This window comes from Felis catus, chromosome C2 (assembly GCF_018350175.1).
Source record: "Felis catus isolate Fca126 chromosome C2, F.catus_Fca126_mat1.0, whole genome shotgun sequence".
Taxonomy (NCBI): domain Eukaryota; kingdom Metazoa; phylum Chordata; class Mammalia; order Carnivora; family Felidae; genus Felis; species Felis catus.
This window is the reverse complement of record NC_058376.1, coordinates 120,567,733-120,594,858: the sequence shown is the minus strand read 5'-3', so window position 1 is coordinate 120,594,858 and position 27,126 is coordinate 120,567,733. Positions and strand designations below refer to the sequence as shown.

At 40.9% G+C, this 27,126-nt stretch overlaps 1 long non-coding RNA gene across 1 annotated transcript in view; it reads left to right on the top strand.

Moving 5' to 3' along the window:
- Window positions 1-27,126, top strand: part of LOC109491470 — a 36,232-nt gene that overhangs the window by 841 nt on the left and 8,265 nt on the right. Inside the window, exon 2 of the long non-coding RNA XR_006585440.1 lies at window positions 7,168-7,265. This is a non-coding gene — a long non-coding RNA (uncharacterized LOC109491470). The remainder of the gene's footprint in view (window positions 1-7,167; window positions 7,266-27,126) is intronic.

Genomic DNA, 27,126 nt, shown 5'->3' with positions numbered 1-27,126 from the left:
ATCATGACCTGAGCCGAAGTTGGCAGCTCAACCGACTGAGCCACCCAGGAGCCCCTCATTTCTTTTCTAAACTGCTGTTTGGAGAAACCACTTCTAATCACAGACAGAGCTGGTAAACCTACCTCAATTCAAATATCCCTTGTTTGTTCCTCGAGGAATAGATTCACATTCATTGCTCCTTAAACATCTGGAATAAAAGTTTGTATTTCCAGTTTGAGCCTGGTTTATTATGAGCTGCAGGATTGCGTAAGGGTTATTGCTTTTGAAAAATAAGATAGCTATATAAAAGACATTATCCAAATAAATATCATGTACAAAGGCATTAGAACTATGAGCCTGAGCCATTAAGAGATTCTTTAGCGTTTGAATTTAAGAGAAAACCAACAGCAAAATTCAAAAAGGCATACCTTTGCAGTTTTCTTTTAAGAATTTCTCTAGGGGTGCCTGGGTGGCTCAATCAGTTAAGTGACCAATTCTTGATTTTGGCTCAGGTCATGATCTCACGGTGGTGAGATTGAGCCCCAAATCCAGCTCTGTGCTGATGGCACTGAGCCTGGCTGGGATGTGCACGCTCTCTCTCTCTGTCCCTCCTATGCATGTGCTCTCTCTCTCAAAATAAATAAACTTAAAAAAAAATTCTCTAAAGAATTTAAGGTTTAAAGAACTAAAATTAAGTTAAAAATTAAGGATTTCTGTAAAAGATTCATATATAATTTTAAAAATAGATAAAGTTGGGGGCACCTGGGTGGCTCATTTGGTTAAGCTTCCTACTTGGGCTTAGGTCACGATCTCATGGTTTGTGAGTTCAAGCCCTACGTCAGGCTCTGTGCTGCAGCTCAGAACCTGGGGCCTGCTTCGGATTCTATGTCTCCTTCTCTCTGTCTCTGCACCTCCCCCCCTTGTGCGCGCTCTCTCTCTCTCTCTCTCTCTCTCTCTCTCAGAAATAAACATTAAAAATTTTTTTAATAAATATATAAAATTATATATAACAATTATATAGAGAGAATTTATGCATGTAATTTATGCATTGTAGATATAATTTATTTACATTATAAATTATATATTATAGTATGTATAAATTTATATATATTTATAAATTTATATGTAGATATACATATAAATATATTTTATATATATACAAAATGATGGCTATGGACACAGTCCTAAATGCATGATATTAATAAAACTAGTTTCACATATAAACCCTGGGTCCTTTGCCCTTAAAATTCTAAGAACATTTTACATTCCTGTAAATGCTTTTGAAATAACCCCAACCAAAACATACTTCCTAAGAAACAAGTAGACTCCAAATACATATTTTTTCATTAAGATAATTGCAAAAGAAGATATATGTGGACAAACATCATGTTCAGTAAATTCTCAATAAAGCCCAAATGCTTGAACATCAACATATATTTATTGTGGGTATTAAATGGTTATTAATTTTAAAAATTAACATGAGACTTGTTTGATGGAATTTAATAGGATTACATCTCTTGATGGAGTCCAGAGCCTTTTCTGAGGGACACTGCAATTGCTGCTTCTTAACTGAGGGATATTTGCCAGATGCTAATGACAGGCGTATCCTAACCCAGTGGGTAGGACTAATTGCACAAGTGGGAAGTCGTAGCAACAGAGGCCCAGCCTGGAGCTGGCCTTTGTCTCTGTTTTCTCAATTGGTAATGTTTCCATTGGAAGCACTTAGAGATTTTTTTTTGTTTCATTTTCCTTTTACCATTGTGGTATATTTAGGTATTATTTGTACATATTGAGAATACTGAGGAAAATAACAGGAATATAAATATGTGTACTTTACATATGACTTCCTGCATGTTATCATTTATGCGTGTGTAGATGTGGATGCAGGTGTGAATGTGTATATGTGTCTGTGTGTGTACACATGTCTTCCATAGATGGTGCTGGAGATACACTAACATATTTTCACCCTGTAGAGTTCCGTTTTCTAAATTCTAAACTGACCATCCTCTTCTGTCTGCTAGTTTTTCCTTCTAATGCTATAGCGTTTTTTTTTTTTTTACCCTTTACTAAAGCTTGATTAGATTTTAATCTCAGTAATCCAAAATCTTTCTTCTCTCCCTCCCCGTCTTTCCTTCCTTTTCAAGTTATTGAGAGCCTGCTTTGTGCCCAGTCTGCACTAGGCCTTACAGTAGAACAGACTTGGTTCATATCTTCACAGTCGAGAATGCCATTTAATGTTGTTTCTTCAAATAATTAATCTAATTCATTTTGTATTGTGTTGGTCCTCTAAGAAGCAGACATCAATACAGACTTAGGTGTGCAAGAGACATATTTGGGGAATTGCCTGTGGGGGAAAAAGGGAAGAGGAAATGTGAGTAGGCAGAAACCCTCAGACTGCACTGTAGGTCTGATACCTGTGAACAGAGTCAGCAAAATAAGGGGGATTGTCTTGGAAAAGCTTCAAACCACTGTGCATCATCGGCCAGGGCAATGAGGAGCTCCAGCAAGGAGCCTATTACAGGAGACTTGTGTTGGGTAGGAATGGCATGACTCTGGTCCTCCCACCTTGCTCAGCCATTATCCAGGAGCAGCCTGGGTAGAGGTGGTCTTGGCACCCATCCCGCAGCAGATCCTGAAGGTATGGCAGCTGGAGGCTGCCAGCTAATGACAGTCCTTACAGCAGGTTCTCTCGTGAAGGGAGATCTACATGGTACACTCCCATGGCTGCCATAAGGGTAGATTTTAGAGTTTTATCCTCAGAGGAAACTTGATTCTCAAGCGCTTAGTATAGGTGGGAATAGAGTGCGAGGAGAAACGTTTCACTGCTGCCCCCAGTGAAGACTGCAGATATCAAGAAATTAACTTTGTGACACTTACATGAGTACAGACCTGTGTGCTTCCCAGTTTTATCAAAGAGGTCATTATTTTGGGTGAGACAAAACACTGGAAGTGCTACTCCACTGGAAGGGTATGTAGGAAGTGTATGTTTGTAATGATGCATTTCTTAGGAATCCTAAGGCTCTGAATCCTTTTTGCCCTCTGGTCCCATAGTAGACACCTACCAACAGTCAGGTATAGAATTATATACACGGTAGGCATCTTGCATCACCTATGTCTTCTAGATCGCTCATGTCATGGTTCTTCCTGGGCTAAAAATCTAGGGGCATCTTTGGATTGCATTTCCCATTCTCTTAAAACAAAATAAAACCAAAACCAAACCATCTCACATCACTACCACCAACAAAAGACCTGCAGCAGAGGAAAAGAAAGACTGAGCATGAAAAATGAATTTAAAAAGAAAACCTAGAAAACCAAGTGATTATTTCAAGAATAATTAATGACCCTAGTGCACTTTGACTGAACCTTTCTGCAGGTTGCCTCTCATCAGATAGCATCAGATAGAGGTTCTGAGAACTTAGGCAGCCCACAGTATTTTAATGAACAACATACCAGGCAAATAACTCCCTGCATTCAAAATTATTACTACCAAGAAAATGTTTAAAAAACCAGAGCCAATAGTCAACTGAACTCTTCAGAGCAAAAACAGACAAGCAAACAAATAACTGAATCAGTAAGTGTCTAGGTATGTAGTATTTCAGATGAAGATCTGGTGATTGGACTTTTTTTTTTTTATGTCTGCAAAAAACACTAGAGAAACAGGAGAAACTTGCTTCTTGGCTTCCAAAAAGCCAAGGAAATAGGAGAACACCAGACACAATGAAAAGCTAAGAAGGTGATGAGGACATCATCTCTAACTGTTGCCTCTTTTCTACTTTTTTTGACATTGGGTCTTTATGTGTCCCAAATACTCACTCCATTATGTTAATTAATTTAGAAACATAACTGTGATTCCTTTAATGTTTTCGAAGAAACAATAAATTAGAATGCTTAGTAAAATTTAACTAATTATCTAGATCTGTACTGTCACTAGCCACATGCTACTATTTTAATTTAAATTTATATTAATTAAAATGAATTGAAGTTTAAAAACTCAGTTCCTCAGGTGACTAGTCATATTTGGAGTTCCCAATAACTACAGCTATTGGACAGCTCTGATCTAGGTGATTGATTACATTTAAAAATAAATTGGCCTGGTATACAGGATAGTCAAATAGGTTGTCACTTGCAAATGATTAAGTAAACACTGCATTTTTTTTTTGTTTTAATTATTTAAGCAATCTCCATACCCACTGTGGGGCTTGAACTTACCACCCAAGGTCAAGCCAGCCAGGTTCCCCAAAGAGCGCATTTGACTTTAGCAAATGCTTATTACTTCTCCTTGCTGTGAGAACTTCCCTCCCTGCTTTCCTTCCTCCCTTTGCTTTGTTTATCCTTTTATTGTCTGGTGAGGAGAGTTATGCTTCCAAACATTCTCAATGGGTAGAGCCTCTACCTCCCACCTCTGGTGCTGACAGCCCAAAAGTAAGGATAAAGAAAAAGAGAGACCTCAGATCAGTTAAAATATCAAAATAGCAATCAACTGGAGATTGTACCCTTCCTCCTGGAAAGGACCTTTCTGATCAGGTTAAATTCATTTTTTTTTATTAAACAAAATTATATTATCTTAATTTTATATTTTATTTATCCAAGTAATGATAAAAGAGCTCAGAGTTATAAAAAATGAAAAATATTTTTGAAAATCAAGAGAAACAACTTAATTATATTTTCAGAACAGATTTTTTAAAAATCAGTGTCTTATTTCTAAAAATTTTTGCAATATGTTTTAAAGAAATCAAAAATATTTTTATATTTAGTTTGGTCAAATGTCATATATCCAGTTAGGACACTAGTCTTATTGCTTAAATCATTAATAAAATCTTACCCATTAAAACAGGTACTAATTTTGAATTGAGTAGTGTTTGCATGAATGAGAACATTCATTCATTTTATTAATTGTGCAGCACATGTGAATCTTACAGTGATAGATCTAAGTCTCACAGAAATGGAACTTTCTCTATTACTCTACAGCTGAAATTAAACCATCTCTTAAGCCCTATATGGCAGAAAGCCTCATCTTGCCTATTGACTCTAAACTCCATCACTTCCAGATTTTTCTCAGTTAATTTTGGGTAAATCCTCCAGCAAATCAACTGTCATCACTTCCCTTCTCTTCCCCTTCTCCAAGGCATGGTCTCATTTATTCACTTATCAAGTATTTGTTGAGCTCCTACTATGTACCAAGACCTAGGGATTGAGAATATGGTAAAGAAGACAAAAAGCCCTTGTTTTAAAATTTTTTTTTTGTTTATTGTTCATTTTTGAGAGAAAGACAGCATAATCAGGGCAGGGTCAGAGAGAGAGGGAGACACAGAATCTGAAACAGGCTCCAGGCTCTGAGCTTTCAGCACAGACTGCAAGATCACAACCTGAGTGGAGTTTGGATGTTTAAATGACTGAGCCACCTACGCACCCCAGCCCTTGCTTTTTGGAACATATGTTTCAGGTGGGGAGCTCAGTGGACAGCTCTGGAGCTGAAGAAATGGAGTTGGATAAGAGGGTGATGGAAGAGTGTCTAAGCACTTAATAAATTCTCTTTTTTTACGTTTATTTTATTTTTGAGAGAGAGAGAGAACGCAAGGAGAGGAGGGGTAGGGAGAGAAGGAGACACAGAATCTGAGGCAGGCTCCAGGCCCTGCACTGTCAGCACAGAGCCAGACACAGGGCTTGAACTCACGAGCCATGAGATCATGACCTGAGCCGAAGTCGGACCCTTAACTGACTAAGCCACCCAGGCGCCCCAATAAATTCTTATTGATCAACTGAATTTGTTTCTTACAGGCATTTTTTTCTCTCCATTAATATGAAAAGTTGTATGGAATTGAAAATATGCCCAATAGCAGAATAAAACGACATTGAGAGATATAAATAGAAAATGTTTGTAGGATCAAATGATTTTCTAAAAGTATCCTCAAGACAATATCAGTAAATTGGTCTGATTATCATGTTTTGGTGTACTGATCTTGTTGACTTTTCCTGTGTCCCAAATCTGAAGGTCACCGACCCTGAGCTCAATCACCTATTAGCCAGAAGACCTTGAACAAGTCATTTAACATATCAAGGGTATGATTTTATCACTGTTTGAATAGGACAATAAAACTATCACCCCTACTTACATATAATAGTTGCAGTGAGGATCAAGTAAAAGGAGAAAAGGGGAACTAAAATTAACTCGCATGTCCTTTATGTTCCCAATCCTGTGCTGCTTGGCTTATAGATTCCATCTCTCTTGACTTTCTTGGTTGTAAGTGAAAAACAACCCAAGTGGCTTTAAGCGAAAACACAACACATTGTCTCTCTTAACTGAAAAATCCAAAGATAGATCTAGGCTCAAAGGTGTCGCTGGACCCCAGTCACTCTCTCACCTCTGTTCTTCTCAGTGTTGGCTCAGTTTTCAAACATTACTGTCCCTTGTGGTCACAAGATGCTTCCAACAGCAGCAGACCTCATTCAAGTCTATTAGAAGTAATTTTCCTTTTCCTAGGATTCCCAGCAAAAACCTCAATGAGTTTTATTGACTCTTTTGGATCATGTACCCACCCCCAAACCAACCACTGCTACCAAAAGAAAAGTCATATTCTTTCTAATTGGCTAGGATGAGTCACGTGCCCATATCTCAAGCCAATGGTACAAACAACACCACCATCATTTTATGAACCGAGAGAGGAGTTGGTAATCTCTCTGAAGGAAATTGTGCTATGGTTTCCAGTAGAGGGAATGGACAAAGCAACAAGTATCAATTACCTGTATATAACTTTTAAGGCCCAGGCCCCACACAGGATGATGGTAGTGCTGGGAGGCAGATGGGAGGGATAAACAATGTCACAAGACCATACAAACTAGTATTCCTCTGTTTTTACCTCCACCTGCTATATGAGAACATGAGTCCCTCCCAAATTATGGGAGGAAATGTCAGCTTCCTCCCAAATTATTCTGAGAGTCCCTGGAGATTTCAGCAAGGAGTCTCATGTATACATGTGAAACATTTCTTTTGGGTAGCACTCAGGACTTGTAGCCTTTTCCCCCTTTGCTGTGGCTTCCTGTGATGTTTCTGTGGCTGTCAAGGCTGAGGTGCTCAGAGCACAATGCTGTTGCTGCAGTCCCCAATGCCCTCCAAAGAACAAACACTGCCCATGCAGCTGAAAAAAACAAACCCTTTAAAAGTGGTGTTTCTTCCCATGTCTCTGGCAGGGACTCTGTGTGAGGACAGTACCCTTCACTGCCATTTCTGCCATCTGGTTCCTCTTACCTGACAAATGGGGGTCAGGTGGTGTGTACCCAGCCAACAGGTAAGCCTGGGCTGGGGCTGGGGCACAGCTATTTGCAATTGTAAAGCTGTCTGTGGAGCCATGGAGCCAAGGGAAATTCCTAGATGCAGTGCCCTTTTCAAGTCCCAGTTCAAAGCCCACATACAGGGAGATGGGGGGGAGCACCAAGGTAGAGAGATGGACATGAGCTTGAGTTGATTGCCTGATGATTTTCCCACAGCTGCTCTCCCAGAGCTTCTGGCCTGGGCAGACATGGTATTCTGGGAGGGGAGGTACTTATTCGGCCACAGGCATTTTAGTCAGTCAGCCTGGGTGTCTCCACTTTTTCTTGAAGTTCTGTCACACTATGAGTTCCTCGGGACTGCGCTGGCCATCAAAATACACAAGAAACTTCTGAAAATCATGCCTTTCCTTCAGGGGTAGCTTATCCCTGCTTCTGGGGCAGGCCCAGTGTTACAACTCTTTCTCTCTTAGGGCTCCTCCTTTCTGCATGCCTGTGGCAGTGATAGTAGAGGAGTTGATTGCCCTGCTTGTCCTCCAGGCAGTCCTCAAACATGTAGCGTAGACATTATAAATAATAATAACGATGGGGCGCCTGGGTGGCTTAGGTTAGGCTTCTGACTTCAGCTCAGGTCATGATCTCACAGTTTGTGGGTTCAAGCCCTGTGGGTGTCAGGCTCTGTGCTGACAGCTCGGAGTCTGGAGCCTGCTTTGGATTCTGTGTCTCCCTCTCTCTCTGCCCCTCCCCTTCTCATGCTCTGTCTCTGTCTCTGTGTCTGTCTCTCTCTCTCTCTCTCAAAAATAAACATTAAAAAAAATTTTTTAAGGGGCGCCTGGGTGGCACAATCGGTTAAGCGTCCCACTTCGGCCAGGTCACGATCTCGCGGTCCGTGAGTTCGAGCCCCGCGTCAGGCTCTGGGCTGATGGCTCAGAGCCTGGAGCCTGTTTCCGATTCTGTGTCTCCCTCTCTCTCTGCCCCTCCCCCGTTCATGCTCTGTCTCTCTCTGTCCCAAAAATAAATAAAAAAAACGCTGAAAAAAAATTAAAAAAAATTTTTTTTAAATAATAATAACTATATCTCATACTAACTGAAAGCTTGCTATTATTATCCATAGTTCGAGGTGAGGTTCACTGAGGCAAAGAAAAGTTTAGTAAATATACCTTTTATCCCATGAGGCCAGATATTTTTTGTGTCTCGATCCCTGATGTGTTTCCAGTGCCTAGCACAGGGCTGACCAATAATAGTTATTCAGTAGATTTTTTCTTTTTTTTAAATGTTTATTTATTTGGAAAGAGACCCCACATACAAGTGGGGGAGGGACAGAGAGAGAGAGGGAGATACTCAGTGCTGTCAGCACAGAGCCTGATAAGGGGGCTTGATCTCACAAAGTGAGATCATGACCTGAGCTGAAATCAAGAGTTGGACGTTTAACTGACTGAGCCACCCAGGTGCCCCAGTAGGTACTTTTTTCATTGATGGATGTGCAGCAGATGCTGTGATGGGCCTTCTTGATCTCTCATTTAGGACCAAGTCATTTGTTCTCCCTGCTGCTGGGACATCAACTGCTATGGGCTCCCAGTTGGCATCTGTCAGGAATTTCCCACAGGACAAGATTTATAACCCCTCACTAAGGACTGCACCCAGTGGCTGGTCTGTGAGGGAGTCAGAAGATCAGTCCCCACTTGGGACTACTCTAGAACTATCCCAGTTCCCACTGAAGATGAACTCAACTCGTCCTCTGTCGCATCTGCTTTGCAGTTCAATCTCTCCCTCTGCCCAGTCTTGCTTCCCTCATTTCTCTATAGGGACTGTCACTGACTACAGCCTTCAGTGAACCACCTGCAAGCAAGTCTCATCTGAGTTTGTTGCCAGGGAACTTGGCCCAAGGCACATGGAATATGTTATTTACTCAGCCTTGTGGCTCTGACCCCAACAATCCTGTCTATAGATTTGTCCTTTTTCTAGTGCTGTTTGAGGTGACATGGCTGCTGGTTGTTCCAAAATGTACCATTGCTGTTATAAAAGTCTTTGCTATCCTCACTGAAACCTTGAAAATTCAGGAAGATGCCACTTCTCATCTCACCTGCTCTCACTAACCTTGGAATTCTTTGTTCAGCTCTGGGAGCCAGGGATGGCTGTCTCACCCCACTGCCCCAGAGCAGATCCCTGCCAGGCTGCAATGATAGCTAAAGACATAAAGGAAAATGCTTCTTCCCTTTGAGGTCCTCTCAGAAGCCGCCCTCCCCACCTGCCCCATCTTTACAGCCCTTCATTTGTACCCTCCACCCTGGCAACCCTCTTGGGTCATGCCAGTTGCCAAAGCTTCAGTGACCAGCTCCAATGCTCCCCAATGAGCTAATGGTATCTCAGCCATTAGCTCAGTCATCTCTTTCCCACAAGGCAAATTCCCTTAAAGCTCTCTTGCTCTTTCTTCCCATCTGCCTGTTGTCAGGGCCACATTATGTACTTCTGAACCACAAAGTGGGTCCACTTCCTCCCCTTAGCTCCTCTATAAATTTGCCTGACTCTCACTCTCCACTTCCCTCACCTCTCCCCAGGAACCACCAGACTCTGAGAATATTGAATATGTTAGAGCAGAGAAGGAGGGTGAAGGTGGAAAGGACATCTACCGAGACAGGGTTTAGACAAAGTCTTGTTATATACAGCAGAAGAGTAAAGAAGTCAGATAAATCTGGCTTCCTTTCTTACCCATCTGTGAAATGAGGACACTTCATTAAGTGGTTAAGACAAATAAGATAATGTATGTAAAGCACTTGGCATTGTGCCTGGCATGGAGTGGGTGCTTAATACCTGGAATTTGTACTAGTTCTAGGTTTTTGTCTTTCAGTTCCAGTCCACTGTTCTATTCTCTGCTTTGTGGTGCTGGGTCTCTCTGGGACTCTACAGACCACATTTCTGCATAACCAGTTGCTTCTTGTTGGACGCTGCCAATGGGGAAACCAGAGGGACATCATAAGACCAGAGGAGGGAGAAGGAACTTGCTCCTTCCCTGGGGGCTTATATCTACTTCCTGTTCCCCTGTTCCACATCAGTAGTGCTCGCTCATCTCCGCAGAGGCAGTTCCTTCCTGGAGGAGTCTGAACCCATTTTGCAGATTCCCCCTCACTCATCGGAGCAGCCTCATTGCACCTTCTCAGAGACACCAGCACCAGCCCACTGGTACCCTATCCTCAAGGGTCTTGGTCCCTCCTCCAAGTTCTTCTCTTACCCACCTCTAGGGGAGGTAGCTACTTCCCACAGGTGCTACTGCTATGATTTCTTAGTGTCTTTGTTTACTTTTCAGTCACTTAGTTAACAACTTTATACCTAGGTAATAGTTTTTTTTTTATTTTGAAACAATTTTTAATGTTTTTTATTTATTTTGAGAGAAGCAGAGAGAGAGAGAGAGAGAGAGAGAGAGAGAGAGAGAGAGAGAATCCCAAGCAGGCTCCACACTGTCAGTGCTGAGCCTGATGCAGGGCTCGATCTCACAATCTGTAAAATCATGATCTGAGCTGAAATCAAGTGTCAGATGCTTAATGAACTGAGCCACCCAGGCTCCCCTGGTTAATAGTTTTTTATATTACATTCTCATTGCTCAATAACTGGTATGGTTTCTGTCTGCTGACTAGACCTGCTGGATACAAAAGTTTTTCCATTTTATGAATAAGAAAACAGGGATTTGTGTGGGGTGAGGCATCTCCCAAGGTCATGGAGTGATTCTTTGGGCTTTGAATTCAGGTGTACCTGACCCCAGAACGATACAGGCACACTACATACCATATAGCATGGCTGAGATAAACCATGTTGCTTCCACCAGGTCATTGTCACATTTTCATCCCTGCCTTGGCCCCACCCCGTTGTGGCTGGGATGCACTCCACCTGGTACCCTGGGGCCCAAAGCTAAGGATAAAGCACAGGTGCTGCACAGCTGAAAATGTGACATTGAGCGCCTCCAAAAATGTGACATCGAGTGCCTCTGAAAGCTAGGTTCCTCTTTGAAATCCCCTATTTAACTAAATTATTTTAACCAAATTCTAACATTTTCATTAAGTAGAAAGGAAAAAATAGTAAATCCATTACAAAACTTTTAGATGCTAGTGGATCTAAAAGGATTTGCTGAATGTTATAAAACTGTTGTGGTTGGAGGTGCCTGGGTGGCTCAGTCAGTTAAGCATCTGACTTCAGCTCAGGTCATGATCTCACAGTTTGTGAGTTCAAGCCCTGTGTTGGGCTCTGTGCTGACAGCTCAGAGCATGGAGCCTGTTTCGGATTCTGTGTCTCCCTATCTCTCTGCTCCTCTCCCCCTCTCAAAAATAAATAAACATTAACAATATTTTTAAAAAACCCACAAAACTGTCGTGATTGAAACTGATTCTGTAGGCTTGATCCAGAATTCAGGGGTTGGGGGCTGAATGTCAAAACACAGTTATTTTAATTTCACTTAAAAATTTTTTTTAACATTTTATTTTATTTTTTTGAAAGAGAGAGAAAGAGACAGAGCATGAGTGGGGGAGGGGCAGAGAGAGGGAGACAGAATCTGAAGCAGGCTCCAGGCTCTGATCTGTCAGCACAGAGCCTGATGCAGGGCTCAAACCCATGAACTGTGAGATCATGACCTGAGCCAAAGTCGGACGCTTATCCAACTGAGCCAACCAGCTGCCCTCAATTTCACTTTTATTATTTTCTAAGTAATCTCTATGCCTGATGTGGGGCTCAAACTCGTGACCCTGCGATCAAGCATCACACGCTCTACCAACTGGGCTAGCCAGGCGCCCCTCACTTTTATTTTAAGAAGTGTTTCATGGAGCACTTTTTGATGGAAGACAGGTGGTCAGAGAGGAGAAAGGGAGTTAGGCCAAAAGAGACATCTTTCACATCAAACAAGGATGGACTGCTCATCTTTAAAAGACAAGAAACCAGCATTCTAAGAGACTATTTGGGGAAAAGTCACAATGACATTACTGGGAATCTGGCCAAAGTAAAGACTATTACTGGATGTTTCTGATTTTGTTCAGAATATTCCTGGAACTCACTGTCTTTATAATGCCATACAGATAGAATTTTTTTCTAATATGAAGAATGCCACAGTCCATTAGTAAAAATTAAGCTACATTTTAATTTTATTATAATGAATATCTCATCAGAAATGGAATCCCAAAGAAAAACAAATGAGTTGTTAAATGATCATTGTCAAGAGATAATGAGTAATGTTACTAGATGAATGGAAAAAGCCATAATGCAACATGTTTGTGAAAATAAGAAAATACAATCCAACTCCTGGATCATTACCTAGGAATGAAGGCAGGGTTCTCATTCCAGGCAGTGATAAGTTGTTATGCTTGATGTTTCTCTGCTAGAAAAATCATGTAAGCAAAGAGTCATTTTTACAAGGTCAAAGAACTAAGGCCACCTAATTTTGTGTCACCATGAAAGAATGTTCCTAGGAAACTCACTGACACATGTAATTTTTGCAAGAAATTCGTTCTTAGAATCATTCCAGGGAGTTGAACACTCAGAATTTATTAAATATTAAGTGTTGCCAAATAAAAGCCAAGAAAAGTGAATATTTCTCCTATCTGGCTGCTTATCTCCTCTCTCATCTTCCAATACCTTAATCTTTCACTGACTGTATTCTACCTGGCTATTTTTTGGAGGTTGTTATTATTTATGCTAGTTACTTACTACTGAATTTTAAAGGAAAAATGACAGAATCTACTGACTTTTCTACTGGTCTGAAAGGGCTTCCTAAAGTAACATGTTTTACAATCTTCTGTAGGACAGTTACTGAGAACACTGTTAGGGCGTTTCCTAAAATTATTTTTCTCCATTCTTTAAGTCAGCAACAAGAGCAGAGAGAAGTCAGCAAGGTCAGGGTGGTGTCTTAATTTGGAGTCTTGGTTCAATCATTCTTTGGCTATGTGACCTTGGGCAGGTTACTTAACCTCTCTTAGCCTGAGTTTACTCACTTATAAAATGGAGTGATGATACTAGCCTCCTCTCTCTCCTCCACATCTTTCCCTAAGTGAGGGATCTCACTTTTCCTCTTTGGTTCCACATTGCTTACCACTTCTGTGCTGAGGATACCCACACCTCCACCTATAGCCCAGCCGTCTCTCCTATGGTTCTGAACTACATTTCTGCTTATTTTGCAAACAACTTCACTGGAATGTCCCTCAGGCACCTTAAATACATTATATGCCTGGCATGTAGTATGTGCCCAGAGAGTTACTATTTAATGAAAATGCAAGAACTCAGAACAGGGCTACAGTAGGGTTGCCTCTTGCCAGGGCATCAACTGGATATGATAAAGAAACACTTCTATGGAGTTCATTAAAACTTTCATTCATTCATGGTTGTTGAACTCTACTGCATAAAACAAGTTTACAAAATGCTAAGTAAGCTACAAGCCATGCTTTCAAGAAATCTACAGTCAAGTAGGGGCATAAAAGAAACATCCAAATAACTTAGGTACAGAAGATGAGGAGGGGTATGAGAATGGGACAAGTATTGAGTCCTGCAGAATCAGGTTGGAGAGTAGTGGGGTTTCCAAGAGCCAGAGATGGGCAGTGCAGGGGGGTAAGGTTGTACCTGGAGAGACAACAGTGCCATTTTGGGTGGAGGAAATAATATAAACCAAGAAATGGATCTGGTGAACCATGCATTTTACTTGGGGAAACAGTGACTAACCTGTTTGGCTGAAGCACAGAGTGACTTATGGTAGGAGAATAATAAGAAATAAAGCTGGTTGAGCCAAATTTGGAGAGCCCTGAAGAGTAAGTAGATCAGGAAGTTTTTCTTTTTTTAAGTGTTTATTTAAATTCCAGTTAGTTAACATACAGTGTAATAGTTTTAGGTGTACAGTATAGTGATTCGACACTTCTGATCAACAGCCAATGCTCATCACAAGTGCCCTCCTTAATCCCCATCACCTATTTCACCCATTTTTTTAATAGGTGCTATTAGGGAGCCACTGGTAGCATTCAGACTCACTTGAGTCTCTTGCCTTCTTTTTCCCTTCCAACTAGGCCCTCTCTCTTCTCCTTTCAGCCATACTTCTTGAAAGCCATGCATACTTTGTCTGAAATTCTTATCCGTTGCAACCTGGCTTGTCTCATCATTCTACTTGGATCTGCCTTATCAAATTTGCCATTTGGTTGTCCATATCATGCTGACACACTAACTACTCTTCCTTCACTGTCTTCTCTTGGGTCCTGTAACCCAGCATGTCCTTGGATTTCATACAACATCTTGGACTGCTCTTTCTTATCTCCTCAGCAGGCTCGTCCTTCTATGCTCATCCTTAACTATCAGTATGCTTTGGGCGTCTGACTACATGCCTCCTCCTTCTCCTCTACATTTCTCCTTGAGGGATATCACTGTTCTTCTTCAGTTCCACGTCAGTTACCACTTCCATGGTGAGATCCCCATCCACAGCGCCACTGTCTCTCCCATGCTTCTGAATTACATTTCTGCTTATTTTCGAAACAATTCCATCTGTATGTCCCTCAGGCACCTTAAACCTAATGTGTCCAACTGAACCCATTGGCTTACTCTGTCCTGTAGTCTCTGTCTTAAATGGTACCACAATCCACACATTGCCCAAACCAGAAATCTGGTGTCATCAGACCTTTTCTCGTCTCCTTTACTTCCCACATCCAACCACCAAGGTTTATTCATTGCTTCTACATGTGCCTTAAACCCATTTGCCTCTCTTTATCCCCACTATCATTGTCTTATATTTTCTGCTAGTCCTAAGTGGCCTTCCTTACAGTCTTGCCTTTTCCGTCCATCTATTCTTTACATTGTAATTTTTTTTTCTTGAACTGCAAATATTGTTACCTTAGTCAAACCCTTTGATGGCCTTCATTACTCTTAGGGATGAGTTGCAGACTCATCACAGCTTACATGCCCTATAGGATCTGTAGATCCGACACTCAGATGGGTTTATCTCAAGATTGTTTAATTGTTCCCCATTGCCATCAGAATACAGGCCAAATGTAGGGGTCCATAAGATGTTTCATTCCCTGGATTCTGCCTGCCTCTCTCATCTCTGGACTCACACCTATGTGTACTCTGTCCCCCTATCTTCCTGAGCCTTTTCCAGGTCCTGGGATGTGCCACAGTCTCCCCTGTGCCCAGCCTGTGCACCTGCTCCATCCTCTGCATAGAGTATTTATATTCCCCTCTGCACTGACATGTCCTGTTTATTTTATGATTTTCCATGGTCTCTTCCTCCAGAGAGAGTTCTCAGACTTTCATGTCTAAGTTAGAGGCCGCTACTGTGTGCTCTAATAGTCCTTTTTGTTTCTCATAGATTTTATGCTTTTGCATTGTGACTGTCAACTCACTTGTCAGATTCCCCTTTTGGACTGCATGGAAAGGACTATGTCTATCTATTTATTGTTGTATCCTCAGCACCCTCCACCAGTGTGCAGCACTAAGTAGCTATTCAACAAATATGCGTAGGGGGAATGAATGCATGAACTCAACAGAAGCTATGACTATAATAACAAAAATGTTTAGAGACAGCAGCTGTTGAATACTACAACTCATCCATTCATTCAATCATTATTTACTGAGGACCTACCATGTGCCAGGCATTGGGTTGAGAAACTAATTATGAAAAAGCTACAGAAATATAAGACAGGTTTATAATACAATCTGATGTAAAATAAATAAATAAACAAAATGAGAATACAAAACTTTATGTAGACTACGATTATAATTCTATAAAATATGTAGGCGGCAGCCTGGTGTTGTGCAGTGGTTTTTAAGGTTTTCCATTTTTAGTTAAAGGTTTTTTGTTCAAATAAAATCTTTGAGGCTCAAAACATGAAACAGAAAAACCAGAGGTATATAGGGGTGCTTGATACAGGGGTGGGAGCCAGAGCCTGTCCATGCTTCTCTTCCCCTTCTCTCCTCTGCCCCTGTGCCATCACCTCTACTCCCAGGGGTGAAGGCAGTCTCTGTGGCATGTTCAGAGAGGAGGAATATTTGAAAAGCCCCAGCACAGACTTCTGTTTAAACACTGAAGTTTAAAAACACACACTTTTCTTTGATCCCTTCCAAAATGCCACTAAAATGACAGCAAAGAAGTGGAAAAGGCCAAGGTCCACAAGAACAGAGGGAATGGGTGGAGTCCATGTCCACTCTTTTTGGAACATGGACAGGGGCTAGATGAGTGGAGACTAAGCCATCAGAGTTGTGAAAACTGAAACATAATTATCTGAAGATGGGGAACTGTGAAGAAGGAAGCCAGTCCGGGGCACAGGACCCTGGAAAGGTCCTGGAATTGGAGGCACAGATTCTTCTGAAAGAGAGGGTAAGAGGCACAGCTACAAACAGGAAGTTTGTGCAAACTCTTCTGCAGGAGCTGTCAGATCACAGATTCCTTCCCCTTCTCTTAGCAGCCAAATGACTACCTTTCTCCCACCCCAGCAGAAGCTGGCCTTATGCTCAGAAAGTGAACCAGAAGCAGCTCCAGACTCAGCAACAGAGGCCAGGCCAGAGTCGTAGAAACACCATACTGAAAGGAGAATTAACTGATTGGTTTAGGGTTAGACATGTGACACAAACTGGGCCAATTGAATCCAACCTTGGCATTTTTATATTCTGAGGCTGGGAGAGAAAAGCAGAGTTGGAAGCCATGTTGCTCCTCCACATAGAGAAAGACTATTGAAATAGGAAAGAATGAATGGAAGAGAGAGTGTGAGAGAAAGACAGACAGAGAGAGAGAGAGACAGAGGAAGGAAGGGACAGAGGTTGATTGTGTGTCCATGTGAGTGTCCTGGATGCATTGAGGCCCTGTTCTGATCTTTGAGGTTACTGGCTTTGACTGGTTCCTGTAACTCTTTCTCTAATTCTATAAACTACCCAGTATCCTTCCATATCAGTTTTCTAGGGCTGCCACCACAAAGATTCAGTGGCTTAAACAATAGAAATTTATTTTCTCATGGTTCTGGAAACTAAGAAGTCCAAGATGAAAATGTTGGCCGAGTTAGTGTCTTCCGAGGCTTCTCTCTTTGGCCATCTTCTCCCTGTGTCTTCACAGGTCTTCCCTCTGTGTTGTCTGTGTCCTACTCTCCTCTTCTTAGAAGGACACCAATCAGATTGGATTGGGCCCACCCATACAGCTTCATCTTACCTTAATTATCTCTTTGAAGGCCCTGTCCCCAGATAGAGTCACATTCTGAACTACTTGGTGTTAGGACTTCAGTATATGAATTTTGAGGAAGGGGACACAATTTAGTCTGCAAAACTAATATGGACAGAAAGTAAATAGATTTTGAAATAACTTAAGTTACTTCCAATTTAGTGTGTGCCACTTGCACCCAAAGAGCTCTGGCTTATCATTCACTCAGCTCTTATGAACTGCCTTGTGGACATTATAGTTTTCCTTAACTGTTTTTTTTTGTTTTTAACCTGCACTACCATTGACTTTTTCCTATGTTTATGCTTCTTAAAATGAAAAGTAGATCATAGTTTGCACAGCCTATGAAGCCAGATGATCAGATTAGGAGAGATCTACTTATTAGCTGTCTGATCTTGATGAAGTTCTTTACACCTCAATTTCCTCATCTGTAAAATGGGGATGGTGGTAATAGCAGGTTGTTGTGAAATTCAATGCGTTAATGAATGCAAAGCATTTAGAACAGATACTGGTATACAGTGAGTTTTATGTAAGTGTGTGCTATTATTTATTCATTCAGTAGTCTCTAGAAAATAACTATGTGTTATGTACATATAGACGCTTAATAAATATTTATTACCAGTTTTTAAAAGTACTCTCCATGCCCAATGTGGGGCTTGAATTCATGACCCCAAGATCAAGAATTATCTATTAATTCTACTCCATAAATATATGTGCTGTAATAAGAGGTTCTTAAAGGTAACTTCAAATCTTCATTAATCAGTATATCGTTATCTACCAATGTAAAGTTTCTTTATAATGGTCTTTTTCATTGTTTAGTCAATGACCACTATAAACAGTCGTAACTCTTAAATACTTCAAGCAAATTGATATAATAAACAAGTATAGAGCCATTTTCTTGGACTTTAGAAGCTCTGTCATTGGGGAGGAGGACCTGGGGTAAAAATAAGGGTTGCTTGCGCTGACCCTGGCTCTACACCTGTACTGTGAGTCCAGACAAAAGTCTTACATTCTTGTTGGCTTCATTCGCATACTGAGGCTGGACTATGTAAGCTTTAGGGTATCCAAGGCTAACATTCTATATTACTTATCTTTGAAAGAACATCTTATTTGATCTGCTCAGATTGTTTAAAAATTACATTGTCCCTCATTTCCTACTTTGAGTATAACTTTTAGAAACTCTGACACATAGTTAGGTGTATATCTGGGCATCTGTTACATGAATGAGAAATAAATTATTAAAATTTGGCAGAGACCAGGGTGCTTGGGTGGCTTAGTCAGTTAAGCATGTGACTCTTGGTTTCGGCTCAGGTCATGATCTCATGACTTCATGGGTCAAGACCTGTGCTGGATTCTGCCTGGCAGTGCAGAGCCTGCTTGGGATACTCTCTCTCTGTCTCTCTCTCTCTGTCTCTCTCTGTCTCTCTGTCTGTCTCTGCCCTCCCCAGCCTGCACCGTCTCTGTCTCTCTCAAAATAAGTGAATAAACTTACAAAAAAATTTGGCAGACATCAGTGCAATTATAGTGTCTTTTAATAAGTTGAGAATTTTATTTCTAATGAGTAACCTTGCCCCCCAAAGAAAGTGATAAGGTAATCACTGTGATAAGATGAGATGATAAGAAAAGAATAAAATGCTACTTTATTTTATTGAACTTGAACTCCTTGGCCATTCTTAATTTCTTCAGAATAGTGTTTTGAGTCCTGGCCCTATAGTCAATTGATTAGTCAGTCTGCAATTATAGAGTCTCTGGCACTGCTGGGAGTTAGGGATGGGGGCTGGAGGATGCAAAGAAGTGGAATACATGATATCTGCTCTTGATGGAGTTCCTATCTTGTGCCAGAAACACTCAGAAATACAAAGGTGTGCACATTCCAACGTGTGCAAAGTAACACCACATGTGGTACTTTCATTCAACAAAAATGTATTGACTGCCTGCTCTGCTCCTGGTACCAGTGCTGAACCAGACAAAGTTCTAGTCCTCATCGAGGTGACATTTTAGTTAAATATACATCTTTGAATAAAAGAAAAGGCAAGGTAAAGTGAGGGTTAATCTCCCTGCATTAGCCTAGTGGCAGATTCCTACCCGAGCAGCAGGGGGCAGTCTCTCCGGGTTGGGCAACTCTCCAGGTCTGGCTCTGTGGATCTACAAAGTAGTCTTAGCACTCTGGGAAGCAGCAGTGCACCTCCCATATCTGACATACAGGGCAGATCATTGTGCAACTGACCCTTCTCCATACAACATTATTTCCAATAATAATACTGAAATGAAATGAATAATCATAATAACGGACAGAAAAAAACAGTGAGATTTTTCTTTTATTGGACTTTGACTATATAATCATGCCAATAAAAATAAATAAGTAATAAAATGACTTAGTACAGGAGCAAAAAAGAGGGAAAGGTAATGGATTCATATTTTCAAATTAACATTACTTTTTTTCAAATGAAAGGGAAAAAGCATATTCCTACATATTAGTCTGCCACGGAAATGAGTAATAACATTACATGTTAAGAGTAATTTGTTAACAAATAAAAAAATGATGAAAAGGAATCAATTTTAAATCTTAAAGATGCTATTCAAATACAGTAAAAATATTTCTTATATGAAAACTTGCACTCACCAAAAAAAAAAAAATATTATAGCTTGCAGTTAGCATTGTTTTAAATTTTAATCACAAATAAAAGCTCCAAGTGGCCACATAGAAGGAGAGGACTGAAGAGAGAGAATTGAAGTAGCAAAAGTTCTGTTATAATTACTACTGCCATGACTTCTTTCAGATCTAGCGTTTAAATGCAGAAGCAGGGGCGCCTGGGTGGCTCAGTAGGTTAAGTGTCCGACTTCAGCTCAGGTCATGATCTCGCGGTCAGTGGGTTCGAGCCCCGCCTCAGGCTCTGGGCTGATGGCTCGGAGCCTGGAGCCTGCTTCCGATTCTGTGTCTCCCTCTCTCTCTCTGCCCCTCCCCCGTTCATGCTCTGTCTCTCTCTGTCCCAAAAATAAATAAAAACGTTAAAAAAATTTTTTTAAAAATAAAAAATAAAAAAAAATGCAGAAGCAGATAGGGGCACCTGGGTGGCTTAGTCATTTAAGCGTCTGATTTCAGCTCAGGTTGTGATTCCACAATTTGTGGGTTTGAGTTCCACATCAGGCTCTGTGCTGACATCTCAGAGCCTCGAGCCTACTTGAGATTCTGTGGACTCTGTGTCTCCCTCTCTCTCTCTGCTCCTCCCCTGCTCACGTTCTGTCTCTCTCTCTCTAAAAAATAAATAAACATTAAAAAAACATTTAAAAAAATACATAAATGCAGAAGCAGATAGTTCCATCTGAGTTGAAGACATACAGTGTGCCCAAAGCAAGCATGAATGATTCTGAACCATAAGGAACTTAACTCTCAAACACACACCTGTAGATGAGTCCATTTATGCCAGGGCTCCTGTGAGTTAACTTCTATGTAGAAGACAATGCTAATTAAAAGATAAAATATGCTAATTTTATTTATTATAAAATTGAATAGTAACTGCAGAAATTGTTTAGAACTTAGACCAACAAAAGATTTTGGGGAGGGAGGGAAGAGTATTTTACATTGTATCTGACTTTGTGTAGAATTGCCAGTGTGCTTTTTTAGTATGTTTGTTTTTTAAAAAGCAGACCAACTTTTAGTCTCTTTTGTTGTTGTTTTAAAATTCTCGGGGTGCCTGGGTGGTTATTTGGTTAAGTGTCCAACTTTGGTTCAGGTCACGTTCTCGCGGTTCATGAGTTCGAGCCCCATGTCGATATCTGTGCTGACAGCTCAGAGCCTGAAGCCTGCTTTGGATTCTGTATCTCCTTCTCTCTCTGCCCCTCCACCCCCCTTTCTTTCTCTCTCAAAAATAAACAAACACTAAAAAAAAATGTTTTTTAATTCTCTACAATGTATGCCCTTATTGCTTGAGACCACTCCTATCACTACTCTTGGGACACCTATGCCATAGGAAATGAGGAAATATAATATAGTAAAAAATAAATAATAAAATAAAATAATATAACTTAAAGCCAGATGTGTTTAATTTGTAAGACCCTCCTTCCTCATTCCCCTCCTGTCCCCAGTGGACACAGCCCTACACAGCGACATTAGGAAGCTCCAGTGAACATTCTGGATCTTGCAGCAGGGTAAGGAGCCTGCCAAAGGTTGCCTTTCATAGGTCTTGAAGTGATAATGTAAGTGGTTTATCTATTGGGTGATTGCAAAATAGGAGTTAGGGTGTGTATGCGTGTGAATGTGCATGTGTGTGTGAATGCCGGGTGAAGTTAGGGAGGCTGGTGAAGAGCAGTCAGAATACACATAAGATGAATTTGTGCCCTCTCCTGGAAACAATGGGAAATTTTGGTTTTCAAATGAATGTGGGTTTAAGTAGCCTCTCTCTTCAAAAAGTTCAAAATACCTCACAGATACCATGTAATTCATATTTTCTATTTTCCTGTAAATTTGGCAAGAGATGCCTATTAGTATAATAAGGAGGAAATTGTGATAGGGATCCTCAGTGTTCTCCTCCTCCTCCCCCCTGAGTGTATTTATGAAACAATAGATGGGTTTTATTTTTTTTTTTAATGTTCATTTACTTATTTTGAGAAAAAGAGTGCATGCATGGGCATGAGCAAGGGAGGGGCAAAAAGAGAAAGAGAGAGAGAGAGAGAGAGAGAGAGAGAGAGAGAGAGAGAATCCCAAGTAGGCTCCACACTATCATCCCAGAGCCTGATGCAGGGCTCAATCTCACAAACCCCTGAGATCATGACCTGAGTCAATCAAGAGTCAGACACTTAACCAACTGAGCCACCCAGACAGCCTGGAAATAGATGAGTTTTAGACGCATCTATAGGAAAGGAAAAAAAAAAACAGACCAAATCAATAACAAGTAATTATTTAAGGCTATTGTTTAGCAGTATAATATGATAATACCTGGTACAGTTGAAGATTCCCAGTGATCCAGCCAGTTCACTTGTAGATGTAAACCCAGGGGAAATCTCTGTATGTGCATAAGTAGACGTGTGAGAATGTTCTGACAGACTGAGCATTTTGGGCTACTCAGTGCTACTAATGATTCTCCAGGAGGATCACCCTCTGGTCCATTGCTGTGGAAGCCATACTGTTTTAAGTTTCTGCTCAGCCAATTGGGCTCCAGTTCTCCCAGGTCACCCATGGCACAGCCCAATTATCACCCACCTTGTGCCTCACACTATAGGCCTCTCTTCTTCTACCCCTAGTCCCCCTGTCACCACTGAAGTCCAAGATACAACAGAACTGCCAGGAACACACTGGCTTGATAGGGCCCAGGAGGCTGCAGAAAAGGAATGCCCCTGGCTGTGTCTGCTAATAGGATGGTGGATGCCACTGCCCCTTCTTTGTGACTGCAAGGGGAGCCAGAACACAATGCCAGAAGTTCTGGACTTTCATACCCAGTGATGCAAATTTTAACCACTGAGAGGTAAAGGATGAGAGAGAGAGCCATAGATAAATTCTTCTCCTTCCTCTCCCCCAAAGGACTCTTCTGAGAAATGTTTCCATGTGGCTTCTCTGGAAACTTCCCACAAGACTGAGCAACCAGTTGTGTTTGTAGTGAAGTGGAAGCCAGTTTAGCAACTTTCCTTCACCTCCTTCTTGCCTCATGGCCCTGTTCCCCTTCACTCTTGCTTCTTTAAAGGAGTTTGCATTCTTCCAGCAAAGCTTTAGAATGTAAATTTTGCTTCAGGCTATAATTTCTACGGAACTCACGCTCAGACAAAGAATGTTTACTGCAGCAAAATTGTCACAATGCTCAGACATTGTTTTATGATCCCTAAAATTAATTAAACCATTAGAACAAAGAAAAAGAAGGAAAAATGGCGGGGGGAAGGGGGAAGAAATTTCAAAGCTGGAAACTAAAATTAAAGCAAACATGGACTCACAGTGCAAAGAACAGCCTATGACTTAGAAGATTTCACTTCTATTCTTTCTTTGCTGCTCATTTGCAAGCTGTCCTGTAACCTTATTTTTTAAATCATTGCAATGTTGTGAAAAGCTTTCAGTTCCTTAAAACATGCTTAAATTTATGGATGCCAATGATTAGTCTAGAAAAGAAAAACAATACTCAGAAGAGTAGTTGTTGTTTCACGTACAACTTTAATACATTTTATGTTTGTAAAATTAATCAGAGTTTCAGAAGTTATCCAACAATTCTGGGGTCAGGTGACCTGGGATTAAAAACCCAGATCTAGCCATCACTTAAAGGTTACTATATAACTCCAAGCTTCCTTTTCATTTGGGTAAGAATAAGATAGTTCTTAATTCGTAAGGTTGTCTTGGGTTTTAAATGAGATAATTCAGTGTCTGGCACATAGTACTCAATAAACATTATCATTACCCATTATAACCCCAAGGAGGAAAACCAATTCTTTATGAGCTAAAATTGGTGTTGAATGAAGCTGCATTTTTGTTATCTTGAGATAATAAGATATTTTGAGATATCTTGGTTGGAGGTTTTCCCGTGGGAACAGTATCATCATTTTAAGTGTGTGTGTGTGTGTGTGTGTGTGTGTGTGTGTGTGTGTGAATACATTCAACCCATTTTATTGAGCACCTACTGCAGGCCTGGCATTTTTCTAAGCATGAGGATAGATGGAAATCAAGATAGGCTAGGTCTCTGTTCTCAAGGATTCCTTGTTCGTGAAAAACAGCTTCTTAGTGTTTGTTGTTTGTTTGTTTGTTTGTTTGTTTTTTGCTTATTTGCTGTTTCAGGATATGTTCAGCATTTGGCAGGGTGATGAGAGATTAACACCCCAAGACAGAATGAAAACCCGAGGTTTGTATTTCTGATACACCAGACGCTCTTTTGAAGGAAACCAAGAAATGGATGCTCTCTGGGAAGGTGTGGAAGGAGAGCATAAGGAGACCACTATTCAAATCCCAGAGGGGACAGATGTCCACAGTGATCCCAAGGAGGCACTGTTGCCAGGAAGTGTTGAGGGCATTGGCAGACACAAGACCACACCAGGGATAGTGCCATGGCAAAAGTCCTGCTTAGCCAGATATTTACTTAGCAGTCCAGCCTTTGGTGGGGAGGACTTCGGTTTTAGGCCCCACTAAAATTTCTGCCTTCCCAGGGGTGGGATTTGACTCCTCTACACCTGTCGTAGCAAAGTTTGGTTCTGCTCCTCTCTGGTTGCCTGATGCTCACCTCTTACCTCCCTGTCACAAGCCAGATCACCATAAGACCACAGAAGACTTCCCTTCTCCTTGGGAATTACCAATTCTGTGAAACTAATAGTCCTAAACTATCTCTATATATAGACAAGTGTATGAAGAAAAGTCTTTACCAGACCATCTTTTAAAATTAAAACTCACCTTTATTTGCTCACTATGCTCCAACAACGCTTGTCTTTTTCCCCTATATTTCAAATGTTATATTTCTGTTTCAGGGTCTTAGCACATGTTCTCTGCTTGTAATTCATATTCTCAGGCCATCATGTGACAGGCTTCACACTTTTCAGGCTTTGGCCTAAATGTCACCTGTTCAGAGAGGCCTTCCCTGACCACCCTATTTAGTGGCAACCACCTCATTTGCAGCCCAGACATTATCTAATTATCTTATTCTTTCCCTCTGCTCTCTTTCCCTCCCTCCCTTCTGTTCTTTCTTCATTTGTTTATGTGTCAGGTAAAAAACAGTGAGTCAATCATATACCTTAGTTCATGGTACACTACTATTACCTTTCTTTCATGGGTATGTCTCCCATTCAGCCCTGGTTTCCATTTTCATTCCCTTCCCTTCCACATAGGCATCCATTTTAATGCAATAATGTAAAATGTCAGGTGTTGTTTGGTATATGTTTTAAATTTGTATCGATAGTATTGTGCAATAGACCTTGTTCTATTTATGTTTTGCAACCAACAGTGGGTTTTAAAGATCCATATGTATTTGCTATATATACCTCTGGTTCACTGCTTCCAAGTGATTCCTAACATTCTGTAGTGTGCATTTATTCTCCCTCAGAATGCACCCAGCTCCCAATTTCCATGAAAACTTTACAGTGAATATCTTCACTTTTGCCCCTTTATGGACCTGGGTGAGAACTGATTTGGATATCTATCTGGAAAGGGATTGCAGGGCCATATATATGTACATACTTATATACATATAAATTCTAAATGCTTTACATTTATTAAATCATTCAATCCTCATAATAACCTTGGAGGTAAGTGTTATTATTATCCCCATTTTACCAGTAAAGAAACTAAGTGGTTAATGACCTGCTCAAGGTGTTTAGTAACAAAGCTGAGCTTTAAACTTGGAGGTGACTCCCTCCAGGTGAGTTTAAGAAGAGCCCCCAGTGACACAGGCTGGGCTTTCCTACCCCTTATCCCATTCCCATATACTTTACACAAATGCCCCTCAGAGAACCACCACCACCGTCCTGCCCTTTACCTAGATTGGCTGGTAATCCCCTAGCCCTCATGCTGTGGAAACGATGGATGGCCCATTGTTCTCTTCCTCACCCTGGCCAGGCTCTGGCACTGTCCTCATGTCATCCTGCCACCGTGTCTATCTGATACTTGCCTCAAGGTGGCACCATGCCAGGCAATGCTTTGCCAAGAACAGTGGAAGGGGAGAGAAAACAGCCCCCAGCTCTGTCCCCCCTGTGCCCCAACAGTGACCTCTTCTGCTTTACCTTTTGTCTGCCCATAGTGGGTCACAGCCATCCCTTCTCTCTGCCCAGGGTTCCTCATGGGTCTTGCCTAGATTTATACACATTTGGAGATTCATATCCTTGCCTCTTGCTTCCCTCTTGCTTCTGAGGCAACATCAGGTTTGAATTTTGTGGGGAGCCTCATATTCTTCAGAACTCTAACTGAAACCTTAAATTAGCATCTTTGTTTATTTGTTTACCTGTTCATTGTCTGTTACCCTAACTGTAGGACTGTCATTGTATTGTGAGCAAAGACTTTATCTGTCCTATTGTCAAGACAGCAGGTACAAGGAGGAGTGAAGGATGGGGGTGTCAAGGCACTCCACCTCACCAATCGTGTAAAATTAAGATGGCGGGTCCAACTTTCTAGTTACTGTTGCTTAACATTAGAGGCATGGAACTGTTGTCCTTACTCAGATCCCTGGAAACTTAGGAAGAAGTCTCTGAGACACTTTTTTTTTTTTTAATTCACCATAAACTCCTTATGTAAATGGACACTCAATCCATAAAACTTTGCTTTTGCCAAATTTCCAAGTTAGTTATGTTAAGTCAGTTACTTATTTAACTCCCAATGGATGTTCAAAAAACTCCAAAAACAATTTCTTTAAAGTGCTCATTTGCAAATGATGAGGGAGTTAGACAAGGTTGGTCTTGAAAGATTTTCTTGCACTTAGATTTACTGAATAGTTAATAGAGTAAGAATAGTAATTATAAAGTATATTACTATATCAGTTCACCCAAAGGGGATTCATTTTGTCACTAAACAGGGCAAGGCACACTTTTGAAGAAACACGTTTCTTCTAATAATCAACCGTATTAACTGTCTTGTAGCCTGGGGTAGGGATGAAGAAAGGGGTAAAGAAATTAATCAAAAACATAAACTGAGAAGCAACACAATAAATACCTACCTCATAAATGATATCCTTTATGACAATTTTAGGTCTGTAAGAGAAATAAGAACAATGCTCATATTTAGATGATACTTTTCTCCTAGCTAGTTCAAAACTCTTTAAAAGGAATCCCTATAGCCT